The sequence below is a fragment of the Oryctolagus cuniculus genome, chromosome 16 (genome assembly GCF_964237555.1).
Source record: "Oryctolagus cuniculus chromosome 16, mOryCun1.1, whole genome shotgun sequence".
NCBI lineage: Eukaryota > Metazoa > Chordata > Mammalia > Lagomorpha > Leporidae > Oryctolagus > Oryctolagus cuniculus.
In genome coordinates, this window is record NC_091447.1 from 63,743,998 (window position 1) to 63,759,866 (window position 15,869).

At 45.4% G+C, this 15,869-nt stretch overlaps 1 pseudogene; it reads left to right on the top strand.

The window, feature by feature from the left end:
• The first annotated feature begins 7,938 nt into the window (after positions 1–7,938).
• On the top strand, positions 7,939–8,867 carry LOC100340299 (olfactory receptor 7A17-like; annotated as a pseudogene).
• The last annotated feature ends 7,002 nt before the right edge of the window (positions 8,868–15,869 follow it).

Consider the following 15,869-nt stretch of genomic DNA (forward strand, 5'->3'; position numbering starts at 1 on the left):
ATATCACGCACCTCCTCCCTTCATGCTGCTCACCATCCACTCACTCTTCATGTTTCACTATGTCTCAGCTCAAATAATTATCTGGAAATTACATCCTCTACTTCCATCAAAACTTATTGAAATCCCCAGTTGTATTCTTTTATAGCATTAGATAGCTATCATTACATTTGTATGTCACTCAGCATTCCCTACAGATTTTTTTTAAGATTTATTGATTTATTTGAAATGCAAAATTACAGAGAAGCAGAAGCAGAGGAATGGAGGGAGGGAGGGAGGGAGGGAGAGAGAGAGAGAGAGAAAGAGAGAGAGAGGGAGGGAGAATCTTCCATCTGCTGGTTCACACCCTAAATGACTGCAATGGTTGGAGCTGGGCTGATCCAAAGCCAGAGGCCTAGAGCTTCTTCCAGGTCTTCCACATGGGGCAGGGGCCCAAGGACTTGGGCCATCTTCTTCTGCTTTCCCAGGCCATAGCAGAGAGCTGGATCAGAAGTGGAGTAGCTGGGACTCAAACTGGTGCCCATATGGGGTTCTGGCACTGCAGGTGGAGGATTAACCTACACCACAGTGCTGGCCCCTCCCTGTAGTGTGGTGAGCAACCTGGACTAGACTAAGTTACTGGAATTAAGACTTATTCTATGCATCTGCTCTCCCACAATATGGCGCTGGGAGAGAAGAAAACAGCTTCTACACAGCTGCCTCCAGTTCAGCCAATAAACTGTAGGACTTGCTCCTGATTGGAGGAGAGCAGCGTACTCGGCGTGTGGGCAGCCGAGTTGGGATTGGCGGAGGAGGACTATAAAGGAGGAGAGAGACGGCATGCACCAGGAACATCTAAGGGGAACATCTAAGGGAACACCTGTGCAGCCCCCGAGAGAGCCGGCCGGCGGTGTGCCGCTCCCCCGCGGAAGTGGGGAATGTGGCCAGGGGGAACTGCCCTTCCACGGAGGTGGAAGGGACAGTAGCCAACCCGGGAAGAACCAGCAGCAAACCCGGGGAGGGCCGAGCAGACCAAAGAACAGCGCAGGGTCCTGTGTCGTTCCTCCACGAAGAGGGGGAGCGACATAATGGTGCCGTGACTCAGATATGAAGCCTAGGCAGGGTTCAGTGTCGCTCCTCCACGAAGAGGGGGAGCGACATAATGGTGCCGTGACTCGGATATGAAGCCTAGGCAGGGCTTAGTGTCGTTCCTCCACGAAGAGGGGGAGCGACGCTGTAGTTTCTCATGACAGTAATCCACATAATTGGTAATCATTTTTGCTCTGATTGCAAGCAAAGTCATTTTCTGGTATTGATCTCTTTTTTCAAGATGAATTTATGTGGTCATAGAAAATCTGGGGGTGAGTTATACACAGTGGATGTTTTCAGTTGTAGGCCTCCTGCAGGGATGATAACCTTCATCTGTCCCCCTCTGGCCTGAACACTGGAGGGGACTTTATCTGTCTCTATAGATAGACCCATAAAACCTAAGCCATAAGCCGTCTTAAAGCAACACCACCATTAGGAAATCAGAACAGGAAATTTGGTAGGTAACGGGGAATTGGTGCAGGGATCTGACTGCAGTCTGGCTGCTGGCAGAGCTGCCTTGTAGTGGGGAATTTCCCCTTCTCACACACATTGAACAGCAAGTGCGAGAGCAGCTGTCGGAGGTGGCTCCATTGGAGTGCACGGAGGCACTGGCGCAGCAGTCCCCCACCTGTGCCCCAGGGCTGGAGACTTGGGAAAGCAGAGGCTGGGCACCGCGCCCAGAGCACGAGTCAGCATTCCTGTGAAGTTCATCCTCCACAAACTGTCCAGGGACAATTTCCCACGATCTGCCTCATATGTCCTACATTCTCTTCTCTCTCAAATTTGAACAACCAGTCTGACTATTCTTTTTTATAATTAAAATATGTACTAGTGATTGCTATAAACTTCCCTCTTAACACTGCTTTGGCTGTATCCCATAAGTTTTGATATGCTGTGTTGGCATCTTCATTCATTTCCGTGATTTTTTTTTTATTTTCCATTAGATGTCTTCTATGACCCCACTGTTCATTCAGGAGCATGTTGTTCAGTCTCCACGTGTTTACATACGTTCTAAGATTCTTAAGTTCTTAATTCCCAGCTTCATTCCATTGTGGTCAGAATAGATACATTATAAAATTTCAATCTTTTTGAATTTGTTGAGACATGCTTTATGGCCTAGTATATGGTCTAATCTAGAGAAAGTTCCACGCATGATGAAAAAAATGTGTATTCTTCAAGTGGGGTGAAAGGTTCTGTAGATATCAGTTTGGTCCATTTGGTCCATAGTGTAGATTAGCTCTGTTGTTTCTTTGTTGATTCACTATCCAGTTGGTCTGCCTGTTGATGAAAGTGGGGTGTTGAAGTCCCTCGTTACTACTGTAAAATCTGTGATTTTAGCCATAATGTAGGTGGAGCACTACGATGTTCCCTGGTTTAAAGGGACAGTTGTAAGTGGAATGAGTTAGAGTTGGTCTGGTCGACATGGTTACAGCCATTAGAGAAGGATGGGAACTTCACACCTCAAAGAGGAATACAGCCCATGGATGTGTAATTAGGGGAAACACAGAAGATAAAATGGATGTGAGGGGCCAGGTGTTCAGTGTTGTGGTTAAGATGCCACTCAAGTGATGCTTGCATCACAAACAGGGTGTTTGCATTCCATGTTCCGCTCTCCTCCCAATTCCAGCTTCCTGTTCACGCACACCCAGGAAGGCAGCAGGTGATGGCTCAAGTGTGGATTCCTGTCACCCACGTGGAAGACAGGGATTGAGTTCTGGTTTCCTGATTTTTGCCAAGTCAAGCTCAGCTGTGGTGTGCATTTGGGGAGTAAACATCTCTTTCTGTGTGGGGAGCAACTCGGACTATACTGTTACTGGAATTAAGACTTATTCTATGCATCTGCTCTCCCACAATATGGCGCTGGGAGAGGAGGAAACAGCTTCTACACAGCTGCCTCCAGTTCAACCAATAAACAGCAGGACCTGCTCCTGATTGCAGGAGAGCAGCATACTCGGCGTGTGGGTAGCAGAGTTGGGATTGGCGGAAGAGGACTATAAAGGAGGAGAGAGACAACATGCACCAGGAACATCTAAGGGGAACATCTATCTGAAGGAACACCTGTGCAGCCCCCGAGAGAGCCGGCCGGCGGTGTGCCGCTCCCCCGCGGAAGTGGGGAAAGTGGCAGGGGGAACCGCCCTTCCATGGAGGTGGAAGGGACAGTAGCCAACCCGGGAAGAACCAGCAGCAAACCCGGGGAGGGCCGAGCAGACAAAAGAACAGCGCAGGGTCCTGTGTCGTTCCTCCACGAAGAGGGGGAGCGACATAATGGTGCCATGACTCGGATAGGAAACCTAGGCAGGGTTTAGTGTCGCTCCTCCACGAAGAGGGGGAGCGACATTTCTGTTTCCCTCTCTCTATGTATCTTTCTCTCTCTGCCTTTAAAATAGCTATAGATAAACAAATAATTTTAATGTCACATATACACACAATGGAATACTATTCACCCATAAAAAAGAATGCATTTTGTCATTTCAGACTTCATGGATGAACCTAGAGACATTGTGATAAGTGATAAGCCAGGCACAGGAGGGCAAAGACCTCATGAGTCACTCATGAGAAGAATCTTACCACACTGACTTGTAGAAATGGATAAGGGAGCTGTGGTTAGCAAAGGCCAGGGGATGTAAATGGAAGGTGGATTGGTGAGCAGTTGGTCAATGGGTAGAACCTGTCTCAGGGACAGAGCAGTAAGTTCTGGTATAGGGTAACTACAGCTAACAATCAAGCAGTGGATATTTCAAAGTAGCTAGAAGAGGGGATTCTGAATGTTCCCAACTCAACAATATGATCAGTGTTTGTGACCGATATGCCAATTACACTGATTTGATGATAACAGGTCTATAATGCACCCCACACCTCCCACTTTCCTCCATAATTGTGTCAAATAAAATACAGAAAAATGCAAATGAATACACCTTTTCAAATTAACAAAACAGCTCTTAATTTGTGATATGATTGCTAATTCATAAGAAGTGAAGAGCCCTGGTTTTACATCAGAGAAAGAGTTTTCCTCTTCTTGAAGAAGGAAACACCAATGTTCTGGAGATGTCTGCAGCCGTGTCCCCAACCAAACTTGTGGACTGAAGAATCCTAGGGTTGTCTTCAAGATGGGTTCTTGCATCTTGCAGTCTGGAGAAAATGTTGACTCAAATAAGTTGCTGAGACTTTTGCTCTCTGGGAGGCTGGAGAGTTCACAGAGAAGAAACCATGAGAACTTAGAGCACCTGACTCCCAACCTGGACTCTTGGGAACAGGGAACAACAGGAAAAGTTCTTTCTGCCCAAACGTGTGTGCTCCCCAGGGAAATGGGGTGCTTGCAGGAGATGTGTCTAATCAGCAGAGACAGGGAGCTATGAATTCACTGGGATCTTGGTCTGGTGCTGGGACTGATGTTTCACTCCTCCCTGCTGTCTGTGTGGGTCAGAGCTTCAGTGTCCATCATCAGCCATCTGGGGGGAGTCACACCTCCACCTGGAGACAGCCTCACAGAGAACCCACGCAGGTGAGTCTGAGAGCCCAGTAGGCCCTGCAGGAAAGGCTCAGAGAGAACGGAAGCTGAGAAGGTCTACCCAAGGGTCAAATCTGTCTACTTCCAGGTGAAGGAATTGCAGCATTTGCTTGCTTGGTATTTACACGTTGTATTTACTTGCGATGTTAAAAAACAACAAAAGTATCCATTGAAACCAGGAGCCCAGGGCTCTTTGCTGCTGATGAAATGGCCAAGGGGGGAAATTCTATCAGAGTGGGGAATGAGAAGCACGAAGTTGTTCCAGTACAATAGACCCCCCCCCCAAAAAAAAAATCTTTGCAATAAGGAGAGGGATAGTCAGGCAAGTGAAAGTGTTTCTTTTCTTATTTTTAATATTTGTTTATTTAAATTTTATATGAAATGTAAAGAGACAAAGACACAGATAGGAAGAGACCCATCCTCTGCTGGTTCACTCCCCAAATGCCTTCAACAGCTGCAGCTGGGCCAGGCCGAAGATATCAGGCACTCAGAACCCTAACAGGTCTCCTGTGTTAGTGGCAGTATGACTGTGACCTCCCAGAGGGTGCACAGGAAGAAGATGGAATCCAGAGCAGACCCAGGACTCGAATCCAGGCAACCTGATCAGGGATGAGGTGTCCCAGGCAGCACCATAAACGAAGGACCAAATGTCCATCTCCATTTTTTTATTTTTGAAATGATGATTGTTGACAACTGATGAGATAGATTCACACCAAGAGATTGTAAATTCTACCTGCAGGAGCATGTCATAAGACATGTCTTTTGTGGCTATTTATCTCAGCTATGGGCATTCCCAAGGAGGAAAGTGCACAGAATGAGTGAAAAAGGCTGTGCTAAACAAGTGTGCTTTCCAGCCAGCGCCGCAGCTCAATAGGCTAATCCTCCACCTAGCGGCGCTGGCACACTGGGTTCTAGTCCCGGTCGGGGTGCCAGATTCTGTCCCGGTTGCCCCTCTTCCAGTCCAGCTCTTTGCTGTGGCCAGGGAGTGCAGTGGAGGATGGCCCAAGTCCTTGGGCCCTGCACCCCATGGGAGACCAGGAGAAGCACCTGGCTCCTGCCTTCAGATCAGCACGGTGCGCTGGCCGTAGCGCGCCACCCCTGGCGGCCATTGTGGGGTGAACATATAAAAAATAAAAAAACAAGTGTGCTTTCCAATTATATCTTTAACTGTCAAGCTGAATATACGTGTGGGTTGGTAACAATTTACTTTAGCTAATACAGATTGTCTTGCTAGAATTTTGCCCTGTACTTTTGGGTTACAGTTTTGTTTTTTCCTGTACTAATTGCACTCTTTCCAACTTACAGCTTTGCTGTTCTCCACTTCATTCCTGTGTGTGTGTGTGTGTGTGTGTGTGGGATGGGGAGAATCTATGAATGTGTCCTCAAATCTCTCATGCTGTATTATTGCCTTCTCCCATTGCTTTGCCAATGCAAAAATGTTCATTTGTCTCATTAGAGTTAGTATATCTGATTTACATAATATAAATTTTCATTTTTTGACAGGCAGAGTGGACAGTGAGAGAGAGAGAGACAGAGAGAAAGGTCTTCCTTTTACTGTTGGTTCACCCTCCAATGGCTGCCGTGGCCGGTGCACTGCGCTGATCCGCTGATCCGAAGCCAGGAGCCAGGTGCTTCTCCTGGTCTCCCGTGGGGTGCAGGGCCCAAGCACTTGGGCCATCCTCCACTGCACTCCCTGGCCACAGCAGAGAGCTGGCCTGGAAGAGGGGCAACCGGGACAGAATCCGGCACCCCGACCAGGACTAGAACCCGGTGTGCTGGCGCCGCATGTGGAGGATTAGCCTATTGAGCCGTGGCGCCGGCCCATAATATAAATTTTCATTTTTTGATCTCTGATATCCCCCTTGTGCTTTTTGTCTTCTGATTAGATCTGTTTCTAGAAGCTGCATCACCTGTATCGTCATTTGCAATTTATTCTTCTTTATCCTTTGGTTCAGTGTCAACTTCTGCGCTCATAGACATGTTCACATCCAAAATCTCTATATAAGGGAAGTGATAATATTCAATGCTATTTCAGGTTTATGTTCTAAAGGACTTTTTTTAGTACATCATTTTATTTGTAAATCTTGAGAATGCATCTTGAATGGTTTGCTCCTGTAGATATCTTTAAATTTTTGCTTTTAAAAAGTAAAAATCAGTTTTGCAAATGCATTGAACTTTTCAACCACTACACTTAACCTAATTACATTTTCAATGTTATGGATTTTTGCATAAATTTATAGTTTTTAAAAATTTTGGTGTGTGTTTAGTATAGCTTTTGGGACACTTAGGTTGCCTACATCCCATATCAGAGAGCCTGCATTTAGTTCTCCGCTCCACTCCCTGTTCCAGCTTCTTGCTACTGCATATCTTGAAATCAGCTGTGATGGCTGATTTCGAGACTCACTGGCTGCAATGTGGCCCAGCTCTGGCTGTTGTAGGAATTCAGTGAGTGAACTGGTGAATGGAAGAGCACTCTTTCTTTGCTTCTTTTTTTCTTTCCTACTACCTTTCATCTCTCTACCAACTCTATTATCTAACTAGCTAGCTATCATCTATTTATCATCTGTATCTCCAATGCCATCTCTTTTTTCAGTGTCTATGACTTTCAAATCAGTTAAATAAAAATAAATAAATGAATAAAACAAATGAGAAAATGGTTATACCAGAACACAGATCCACCGTTTCTTGCCCATAGTAGTTTTTATGCTGACCCTCAGGTGGCATTTGCACCCACTTCATAGTGAAGAGAACCCGATTTAACCAGCGTGTGTGGTTATCCACTTGTAGCCCTGTCAGGGAGCCCACAGATAAGAGGACATGGCAGCAACAAGGTTAGATGCCACAGTTGTTTTGTGTTTGCGTGACTGTGTGCCCCTGCTCTGTGATACGAGAACAGTGTTCACAGCTAGGATAATAGGGCTCCATATTCCAAGGCTCACTGTTTCTGCACCATGGCTCTTACCTAGGCACTTGGTAGAAAATAACACCCTCCACCCATGCTCCATCATGCCTACTTTCTTTTCATTCATAGCATTTATGTGTTCACTGATATTACAACTCCATCACTGGTATATGGAAAATTTTGTTTTCAGCATGGAAGACATGTTCAGGAATTAACTTATACTGATAAGGCAGAAGAAAACTTTCTAATTGAAAGAGTATAGTATGTACATGAAAAAGTGAGGGAAGAAAACCTCACTCAAAGATGACAATACAAGAGTCCCTTAACTGGACTAGATCCACATACACAATATAGAAATTGATTTTTTAGCCTAAAAAATATAGATTGTAATTTTCACACAGATGAGCAATGTTTGAAAATGTCTCATAATATGCATCTCTTTGTAAGTGGTCACCTCAAGTGAATGGAACCACAGAATAACACACAACTTTCAGAATTCCTCCTTCTGGGATTCTCAGAGGACCCAGCACTGCAGCCCCTCATATGTGGGCTCTTCCTCTCCATGTACCTGGTCACTGTGGCTGGGAACCTGCTCATCGTCCTGGCCATCCTCTCAGACCCCCACCTCCACACGCCCATGTACTTCTTCCTCTCCAACCTGTCCTTGGTGGACGTCTGCTTCACCTCCACCACCATCCCCAAGATGCTGGTGAACATCCAGACGCAGAGCAAAGCCATCAGCTATGCAGGCTGCATCACCCAGATGTTCTTCTACTTGGTTTTTGCAGGTTTGGACAACTTTCTCCTGGCCATGAATGCCTATGTCCGGTTTGTGGCCATCTGTCACCCCCTGCACTACATGGTCATCTTGAACCCCCAGCTCTGTGTGCAGCTGGTCCTGGTGTCCTGAGTCATCAGTGTCCTGCATGTCTTGTTACACATCTAATGGAGCTGCAACTATCCTTCTGCACAGACTTGGAAATCCACCACTTTTTCTGTGAACTGAAGCAGGTGACCCACACTGCCTGCTCTGATACCTTTCCTAATGAACTCATTCTGTACTTTGCATCTGTGCTGCTGGGTGGAGGTCCCCTGGCTGGGATCCTTTACTCCTATTCTAAAATCATTTCCTCCATCTGTGCAATCTCCTCAGCTCAGGGGAAGTATAAAGCATTTTCCACCTGTGCCTCTCACCCCTCTGTCATCTCCTTATTTTATTGCACAGGATTAGGTGTGTATTTTAGCTCTGCTGTTACCCAAAACTGACACTCAGGTGCCATGGCCTCGGTGATGTACACTGTGGTGACCCCCATGCTGAACCCCTTCATCTACAGTCTGAGGAATGAAGACATAATGAGGGCTCTGAAGAGATCTTTTGAAGGGAAACCATAGGTTTGCCAATTGTCTTGGAGCTAAAGAACTGCCAAGCATTACCAAAATCAAAGCCCCAGACTCAGAAATTCTTTTTTAAGATTTATTTTGTTTATTTGGAAGTCTGAGCGACAGAGAGAGAGAGAGAGAGAGAGAGAGAATATCTTCCGTGTGCTGATTCATTCCCCAAATAGCCACAATGGCCGGGGCTGGGCCAGGCAGAAGCCAGAAGCCAGGAGCTTCATCCAGGTCTCCCACGTTGGTGCAGGGGCCCAAAAACTCGGGCCATCTTCGACTGCTTTTTCATGTTTTTTTTGGGGGGGGAGATAGATGCATTTATACTCTATATGACGTTTTGAAATGGCAGTGATATCCAAGTGGCAGACAAATGAGTAGTTGTGAGGTTTGGGTATTGGACCAGGAAACGGTGGTCATGGCTGTAAGAGGGCTACACAAGTGGTCTTGTGGTGATGCACCTGTTCTGTGTTTGGCTGTTCTCAGGGCTAATATCCTGTTCACTGTCACTTCACAAGATGTTACAGTTGGGGAAACTGAGCCATGGATGCAAGATTTCATGTGTTATTTCTTACAAATGCATGACCACATACAAATACCCTGAATAAAAGTTTAATTTAGAAGTGTAAGTGAAAAAGGTAACAAGTACAAGAAAAATATTTCTTTAAATGCACAGGACCCAGCGTCATCGTTCACATTCTGCTTACAACCACAAAGACTCGTAATGCATCCTGTGTTTAAAATCACCAAAACACCCGAAAATGTACATTTCCACAAATTCAGTCTCCACAAATCTCCCAAGATTCTTTACAATATTTACTAATACATTTTCTTCTCTCTCATGCTGGAGCAGTCACAATATCTTGGAAGAAAACCATGCTCTTTTTTCTCAGAATATATCGTATTTCATAAACTCTTCACAAACTTAATTCTCCCCTGTTTATCACAATGTTTATCAGTTACCATGCAGCTAACAACACTGCGTCATCTCTAGAAATACATATGTAATTTTTTCCCAACACAATCCTCGTGAGCAAGCAAATGGCTGTCAAGGGGTTGGCATCTGGTGCAGAAATTAACATGCCTCTTTGGATGTCCACAGTCCACAGACACTTTCTGGGTTCTAGTCCCTGCTTGAGTTCTCGTTAAGCTTCCTGCTACAGAACATTCCAGAAGACATCAGTTGAGAGCTAAAGTATCTGTGTCCTGCTGCTCACTTGGGAGACCCAGATGGAGTTCTAGGATCCTGGATTTAGCCTGGCCCAGGGGCATTTGGAAAGAGTAACCAATGGTGGAAACTTACCTTTTTCTCTTTGTAGCTTTCTCTGTCTCTCTGTCTTTAAATTAGTATAAATAAATAAATTTTTTGAACAATAGTACAAATACACAATAAAATACTACTCAGTCATACAGAAAAATGAAAAGACTTCCTTTTGGACAGTATGGATGAACCTGGACGTTATGACAACTGAAACAAGCCTAGCATAGAAGGGCAAACCCTGCATGCTCTCAGCCCTAAGTAGAATCTTATGAAGTTGATCTCATAGACACAGATAGTAGAACAGTGGAAAGGCCAGAGACAGTAGGTGGCAGGGGAGGATGGGCAGTGGTTGGCCAAAGGGTACAAAATCTCAGTTGGAAGAGAGGAATGAGTTCTGGGGTCTATTGAACAGTAGAGTGGCTACAAGTTAATAATAATGCACCATATATGCCATAAAAAAGAAGAAAGGATTTTGAGTATTGCTAACTCAAGATAAGATCAAGGTTTAGGTGGCAGATATGCTAATCACCACAATTGTCCATAACACCATGTATGCTTACATCCATACATCACACTTTTGCCCACCAATTATGTGTCAATTAAAACAAAACTATGAGTTAATACATCCCTTCCAATTAACAAACATTTTATCAGGGAGCTAAATGACAGCTCTTTAATGTGTGATATAATTTCTACTTCTTGGGAAGCGAAGGGCCCCTGGATTTACATCAGAGAAACAGTCTCCCCTTCTTGAAGAGGAAAAAAAATCAATTTTCTGGCGACATCGTGAGCTGTATCCCCAAGGTAACTTTTGCTTTGGAGACAATGGGGACATCTTCAAGAGTTCTTCAGTCGTGGACTCTGGAGGAAACTTTAAATCAAGGACAAATGGCTGTGAGCTTTGGCCTCTGGGATGCAGAATTCACAGAGGAGATCATCAGAGCTGGGCTCACCTGACTTCTCACCAGGTCTCCTGGGAACAGAGAATCAGCAGGAAAATGTCTTTTTGCCCAGACCAGCATCCCCATAGGGAGAGCAGGTGCTCAGTGGCCAGGACCACAAGAGGCGGGTGTGCCTAATGAGCAGAGTCAGGGAGCTATAGATTCATCCCTTTGCTATTTTCCCTCACAGTGGCCTTGCATACGACATGGTAGTCGCTCTCAGAGTTTTGATTTGACTCAGGGGCTTCACTCCTTCCTGCCGCCTCGCTTGTGATCTCTGGATTTCTCTCTCCATCATCAGCCATTCCAAGGAGCAATCACATTTCCACATGGAGACCCTGCTTGCACAGAACCAATCTAGGTAAGTCTCATAGCCCCAAAGGTCCTGCAGGAAAGGCTCAGAGGCCATGGAAGTTGAAAATGTTCACCTGAGGTCAACTGCTGGCTAAGCCAGTTCATTTCAATTGGTCTGTAGTGTTCATTTGCTTTCTTAATTAATTAGATATTGTATTTATTTGCTATGCTTAAGACCAACAGAGGTATCCATTGAAGCCTCTGACACACAACTGACTGTTGAAAATAAATTGTGGCAGTGGATACCGCCCTCATAACAGGGATGTTGAAGCATAAAGTGGTTCTACTGGAAGCAGAATATGGACCTAAACATCTATGGGATTGAGGGAAGGAGAAAAATTGGGGGGAGGGGTAGTTGTGGAGGGACACACAGGGAAGTGAAGGCATTTCTTTTTTGTATTAAAAAAAAAACGTATGTAGCCTAATTTCATTTGGAAGGCAGGGGTATAAAGAGAGAGACAAAAACATACAAACAGAAGGGAGGGAGAGAGAGTGAGGGAGTAGGGAGGGAGAAGGGAAGAGGGAGGGGGGGAGGACAGAGAGGGAGAGGGGGAAAGAGAGAGCAAGAGAGAGAGCGAGAATCATCCAGTGATTCACATCCCAAATGTGTGCAAATGCTAAGACGGGGCCAAGGAAAAGAACTCAGGGACCTAGACTTCAGTCTAGTTCTCTGAGGGAGACAGGAAACCCAACTACTTGAACCACTGAAGCAGCCTCCCAGAGGGTCCATTAGCAAGCATCCCAAGTAGCATCTAAAATGCAGTACAAAATACCCAGGTATTTTTTTGAAGTGGTGCATTGACAATGTTTTCTGCTGATGAGCTGGACTCAGACTATGATATTGCTTGCAAACATTACCTGCAATGGCCTGTCATAAGAGAGAACATTTTATGGGGATGGCACTGTGGCAGAGCAGGTAAAGCCACTGCCTGCAGGGCCAGCATTCCCATTTGTGTGCCAGATCGAGTCCTGGCTGTTCCACTTCCAATCCAGCTCCCTGCCAATGTGACTAGGAAAGCAGCGGAGGATGGCCCATGTGCTTGGGCTCCTGCGCCTATGTGAGAGACCTGGAGGAAGCTCCTGGATCCTGGCTCCTGGCTTCAGATTGGCCCAGCTCTGGCCATTGTAGCCATCTGGAGACTGAACCAGCAGATGAAAGATTCCTCTCTCTCTGTGTGTGTGTGTGTGTGTGTGTGTCTGTGTGTGAGTCTGTGTCTGTGGGTGGGTGTGGGGTCTGTGTGTCTCCCTTTCACTCTAACTCTGCCTTTCAAATAAATAAATAAATCTTTTATAAAAATAGAACTTTTGCAGTATTTTCTTTCAGCATAGGCTTTCCCATGGAAAAAACAATGCACATAACATTTAAAAAGGAGTATGCTGGGGCCAGTGCTGTGGTGCAGTGGGTGAAGCCACCGCCTGCAGTGCCAGCATCCCATATGGCACTGGTTCAAGTCCCAGCTGCTCCACTTCTTATCCGGCTCTCTGCAATGGCCTGGGAAAGCAATAGAGGATGGCCCAAGTGCTTGGGCCCCTGCACCCACATGCGAGACCTGGAGGAAGCTCTTGGCTCCTGGCTTCTGATTGACCCAGCTCCAGCTGTTGCAGCCAATTGGGTAGTGAACCAGTAGATGGAAGCCCTCTCTCTCTCTCTCTCTCTCTCTCTCCCTCTGCCTCTATGCCTCTATGCCTCTAAGCCTCTATGCCTCTCTGTGTGTAACTCTGACTTTTGAAAAAATATTTTAAAAAAATGGACTATGCTAAATAGTTTACTTTGTAATTATTTCTTTACTAATCAGGCTAAATGCACTTATGTATGTCATCCCATTTACTTTATCTAGCACTTTGCGTTTGAATATTGGCATCAGGTAGGGTTTATCTCTGCTTTGATTGCATTATTTCAAACATGAGGTCTTGTGTGTGTTGCTTGCCATTCATTTCTTCGTGTGTGTGTGTGTGTGTGTGTGTGCGTGTATTTGAGTGATGGTTAAAGTCTAAATATATTGCATCACCAGATCTATCTTACTGTCTATCTTATTGCTGTCTTGTTGCGCCCTCCACATTTCTTTGTCAATGCAGAATGTTCTTGTACATGTGTTTCGACTTTCTTTCCATGTTTCTGTTGTCCTCCATTGTGCCTTTCCTCTCCTCTGACCAGATCAGTAGCTACAGGCTGCATCCCCTTCACCATTGTTTGGAATTCATTCTTCTTGACCCTTCGACCCAACATCACCATTTCCACTCAGGGCCACATTACCATCCAACAATTCCAGTAAGTGAAGTGGCAGCATTAAACTCTATTTCCTGTTCACTTTTTAAAAAAATTTGGTTTCCTTCTCTGGTTCACTCCCCCAAATGTCTGCAACATCTGGAGCTGGGCCAGGCAGAAACCAGGAGCCTGGACTTGGCTCTTCCACATGGTGTGACAGGGATCCAAGTACTTGAGCCTTCTTCTACTGTCTTCCCAAGTGCATTAGCAGGGAGCTTTATCAGAAGTGGAACAGCTGGAACTCTACTCAGAGCCCAGGTGGGGTGCTGGTGTGACAGGTGGTGCTGCCCAAAAACGCTGGTCCCTCCTACTAATTTTTTTTTAAGATTTATCATGGGGTCAGCACCGTGGATCACTTGGATAATCCTCTGCCTGTGGTGCCGGCATCCCATATGGGCACTGAGTTCTAGTCCCAGTTGCTCATCTTCCAGTCCAGCTCTCTGCTGTGGCCCGGGAGTGTAGTGGAGGATGGCCCAGGTCCTTGGGCCCCTGCAACTGCATGGGAGACCAGGAGTTAGCACCTGGCTCCTGGCTTCGGATTGGCGTACCTCCAGCTGTGGCGGCCATTTGGGGAGTGAACCAATGGAAGAAAGACCTTTCTCTCTCTCTCGCTCTCTCTCACTGTCTAATTCTGCCTGTCAAATTTAAAAAAATTAAATTAAAAAAAGATTTATTTGTTTATTTGAAAGGCAGAGTAACAGAGAGAGAAGGAGAGAAAGATAGAGATCTTCCATCTGCTGGTTCACTCCCCAAATGGCTGCAATGATCCCGGTTGGGGCCAGGCTGAAGTCAAGAGCCAGGAGCTTCTCCTGAGTCTTCCACATGGGTGCAGGGCCCAAGGATTTGAGCCATTCTCTGCTGCTTTCCCCGGTGCATTAGCAGAGAGCTGAATTGAAAGTGGAGGAGCCAGGACTAGAACCTGAGCCCAAATGGGATGCCGATGCTGCACGGCATGGTTTTAACCCACTGCAGCACACTGCTAGCCCCTCTTGCTCATATTTTAAAAGATTTTTAGTTATGTCATTTTGTTTCCAAATCTCTGTGAATTCACCTTGAATTCTTCATTCATATAGATGTGTTCAAATTTTTTCCTTTAAAAATAAAAATTAGCTTTATAATTGCATTCAATTTTGTTTCACACGGTTGTTTTCAACTACGATATTTAATTCCCAAGTTTATTCTTTGTTGGATACATTTGTAGTTCATGAGAGTTGTTCTCTCGGGGGCGGGCATTTTTTATAGCAGTTGGGACATTCAGGATGCCTGCACTTCATTTCAGAGTGCCGGGGTTCAGTCCTTTGCTCCAATCCTGATTCCAGATTGTTGCTGAGGCACGCCTTAGCAATCATCTTGATGGCTCATGTGCTTGGGTTCCTGGCCCCCACCTGGGAGACCTGGCTTAACTTCTGAGGTTCCTGGCATCAAGATAGCCCAGGCATGGCTACTGTGGGCATTTGTTGAACAAACCAGTGAATGGGAGATCTCTACCTGTCCTACCTATCCATATATCTATTGATCTATCTATATCTGTCTCTAACCCTATCTTCTCTTTCCAATAAATGAAAAAAAAAGAAAAAATAAACCAAACAATAAAAGGGAGAAAATGGTTGTGCCTGAATTGAACTCTTTTTATTTGTTCATTGAGGGTTTCAAACTGGCATTTCTGGATGGTATTTCCACCTACTCCACAGCAAGGAAACCTGATTTGACCAGCATGTGTCATACCCACTTGCAGCCCAATCCAGGAGGCCAGGAATGAGAAGATCATGGTAGAAACAAGGCCCAGAAGGCCATAGTTTCTGCATGTTCTTCTGCATGTGTGTACATGTGCACACATGCCTCTGCTTTGTGGCATGACAGCAATACTAACAGACTGGGTACCAGGGCTCTACATGGCAATGTTCATATATTCCAGGTGACCCTCAGAATACAGAGATCAGAACTCCATCAATAGATGGCATTTAGAAAGAATTTATGTCACATCACAGAATCCATTAAAAATCATAAGCATAATGGTAGTTATCACAGACAAGGAAAAGGGTGATGGCAGATGGATAGGAGAGGTTGAATCATGGATGATAAATTATAGTTAGAGAAGAAGTCTGGGGTTCTATTACATAGTAGTGTGACATGGCTGTAGTTAATGTTTGCATACTGGAAAATTCTATATTTTAAAAATATCTCTA